Consider the following 3,189-nt stretch of genomic DNA (forward strand, 5'->3'; position numbering starts at 1 on the left):
TCTGAGACTAATCAAATAAAGGCCTGGTCCCTGCCTCCAAGAGTTTATAATCCCAGACAGATGGATCAGCCAGGATTCACAAAGCAGGGCATTGAGACTCAAGGCAGCAGATGTAACAAAAGAGAACTTTAAAAGCTTTTTCATGCTCTATTTTTTGCCCATCAGAGGTGGGCAGTATGGGGGAAGGGAAATAAGGACATCTTGCAGGGTTAATGACAGAAAGGACAGAGAGTAGAGGGGATTTGGGGTTCTTTGAAAACTTAAAAGACAAGTCATGAGTCAATCTTCCCTTCCATCCTAGAAGAGGGGTACCAAGTGTTGTCAAGTACCAAATGAAAGGAGAACTGCCCCCTGCAAAATCTTGTTACTAAAGAGAGATGAGCTCTCCCATCCTATTGTCAACCTGTTGATGCTGACTACTTAGAATTTATTGTGGAGAGGAGGGAACATGACTAGCCAGGAAAAGATCTGAGGGTTCCAGTGAACCACAAACTCACTGTGCCTCAAATAGTGTAACATAAAAAAACTATATAATGTCCAGATTAAAGGGACTGATGGTCCCAAAATACTCAATCCTAGTCACATCACAAACTGGAGTAGTATATACCATTCAAGGCACCATATACTTTAGGAAGGATAGTGATGAGAAAAGAATTATGGCTCAGTGAAAAGAGAACTAATATTTAAGATTCAAATCCATATTTAACACAGACTACTTTCAGACATGGACTGGCTTGATCTCCCTTCTAACCCTGAGTTTTTGTGCTTTTATTATTCTGTCTTGGACTCCAAAGTCCAGTCTTCTTTCTATCCCACTATGTTATCTTCATTTTTAAGCTTGGGAGGATGAATCACGATCCTTTCACGTTTATCCTAAAGCGCTGATTTATTTCTTCTGGAAAATGGGAAAACATAAAAGATCTGGGATTCTGTTCTCCAATATGGTACTTGACTGGTGAATCTAGCCCTTTCCTGGAAGTCCCCAGATTCCTCTCTGTCAGTGATCCCCAATATGAATTGGGGAAGTTACTCATCCTGACCAATGATCTGGAAATCGCCAGATGGCTTCAGGGCAAGAAGGCATCAACATGGACATCAGAGACTGGGAACTTGAGCCTATCCTTGAAAGAAAGGAAAGACTGAGTCTTAGAAGTCAAGAAAGCATGGAAGTCAGAAAGGCATGCAATCCAGCAGTGCATGAGCAATATATTTGTGCTATGACAGAGATGAGAAGTGATTTCAAGTCTGGTTAAAGGAGTTACAACAATTTGAATGGATCATTTAAAAAGCATATGGAGGATAACAGAAAATGTCTAGAAAGGCATGTGGGTGCTAGACTGGAGGCTTTAAATGTCAGGGTTTGTAATTAATCTAATAGGGAGCTATGGAAGACCCTTGAATGGAGGAGTGAGCAAGGGTGTTGTAAAGAAAGCACATGGATGCTTTTGACATTGCTTTTAATGATCTCACTCCATATCTTGACTTTTTCTTTTTTCTTTCTTTCCTTCCTTCCTTCCTTCCTTCCTTCCTTCCTTCCTTCCTTCCTTCCTTCCTTCCTTTTTTAATTTTCTTTGATTCTTTTTTTTCTCCCTTCTTTTTTCTCTTTATTTTTTCCTTTCTTTTTCCTCCCTTTTCTTTGATTCTGTTTCCTCCTTCCTTCCTTTTCTTTGATTTTCTCTCTCTCTTTCTTTCTTTTTTTTCTTCCTCCCTCTTTCCCTCCCTTCCTTCCTTCCTTCATTTTCTTTGGTTCTTTGTTTCCTTTTTCTTTTTCTTTCTCCCTTCCTTTTGTTTTCTTTATTTTTTCCTTTCTTTCTCCTCCCTTTTCTTTGATTCTGGTTCCTCCTTCATTTCTTTTCTTTGATTTTCTTTCTCTCTCTTTCTTTCTTTTTTTTCTTCCTCCCTGTTTCCCTCCCTTCCTTCCTTTCTTCATTTTCTTTGGTTCTTTGTTTCCTTTTTCTTTCTCTTTCTCCCTTCCTTTCTTTCTCTCTATTTTCCCTTTCTTTCTCTTTTCTTTCTTTCTTTCTTTCTTTCTTTCTTTCTTTCTTTCTTTCTTTCTTTCTTTCTTTCTATTTCTTCCTTCCTTCCCTCCCTCCATGCTTTTCCCCCTCCATTCCTTCTTTCTCTTCCTTCCTTCCTTCCTTTTTTCTCTCTCCCTTTTTCCCTTCTTCCTTCCTTTCTTCCTTCCTCCCTCCCTCCCTTCCTTCCTTCCTTCCTTCCTTCCTTCCTTCCTTCCTTCCTTCCTTCCTTCCTCCCTCTCCATTCAAGTGTAGGAACCTTCACAGTTATAAGTCAGCAGAAAAGGTACTTTCATCACTGCACACAATTGAACAATCTATTATTTTTATATACGTATATATATATATATATATATATATATATACACATATATATACACACACATACATCACTCAACACATTTCATATTCTCCCCTTTATGTGCATTCTCACTCACACCCCACCCCCACTATCCTCACAAGCCATTCTAACTTCTTTTGCTTCTCAGAAACAAATATAAATCATTCACTCCAAAGACTAGAAGGTCTCTAGATGCTCCTATTTGGTTATTTTTCAAAACTGATTTATTCAATGAGAGCAGATCTCAAGGAAACCTTTCTGTATCTCTAAAGGACAAAGAACAATATTTTAAGTAAATTCTCACAATATTATAGAGGAACATACAAACTTAGCTATATATGAATTATTGAATTCCACGAAAAAACATGTTTTCTTCATCTAGAGTTTCAGCCATAAAAAGAACAAGCTTTAGGCTATAGGAACAGTCCTGGGTAGAGGAAGTGCCACAAGAGAAAAGAGAGTTTTGCATGAATCCCTCTCATAAGGGGAATCCCACTTGGAATTGTGTTAATCGTTAGAAAGTTTTTTAATTTTATTTTTGTCTGAGCTAAATATCTGCCGGTTCCTTCAATTTATTCTTGAGGTATTAAGCAGAACTGTGTGATTTTTGTGGCTAGAGTGAGAAAGCCTTGCTTCTGATGTTAGCTATATTATAGAGCAAATCAGTGTCCAGGTCACTGAAGCACCTTCCAAATCTAAATCTCTGATCCATGACCCTGATTTCTTTCCTCTAGCTCTTCTTCAGGTTCTCAATACTTTTCCAAAAGGTGGTAGCCTAGACCTACACTCAGTATGGTCTGAATGGGACCGAAGATGGCAGGACTGTCCCTTCTT

General features: G+C 38.5%; 1 non-coding gene across 1 annotated transcript; it reads right to left on the reverse strand.

Annotated features, from left to right (window-relative positions):
* Positions 1–2,497: 2,497 nt before the first annotated feature.
* On the reverse strand, positions 2,498–2,580 carry LOC111721457. The gene has a single exon (XR_002770644.1). It is a non-coding gene; the product is annotated as a small nucleolar RNA U2-19 (small nucleolar RNA).
* Between the last annotated feature and the right edge of the window lie 609 nt (positions 2,581–3,189).

This window comes from Sarcophilus harrisii, chromosome 6, assembly GCF_902635505.1.
Source record: "Sarcophilus harrisii chromosome 6, mSarHar1.11, whole genome shotgun sequence".
Taxonomy (NCBI): Eukaryota; Metazoa; Chordata; class Mammalia; order Dasyuromorphia; family Dasyuridae; genus Sarcophilus; species Sarcophilus harrisii.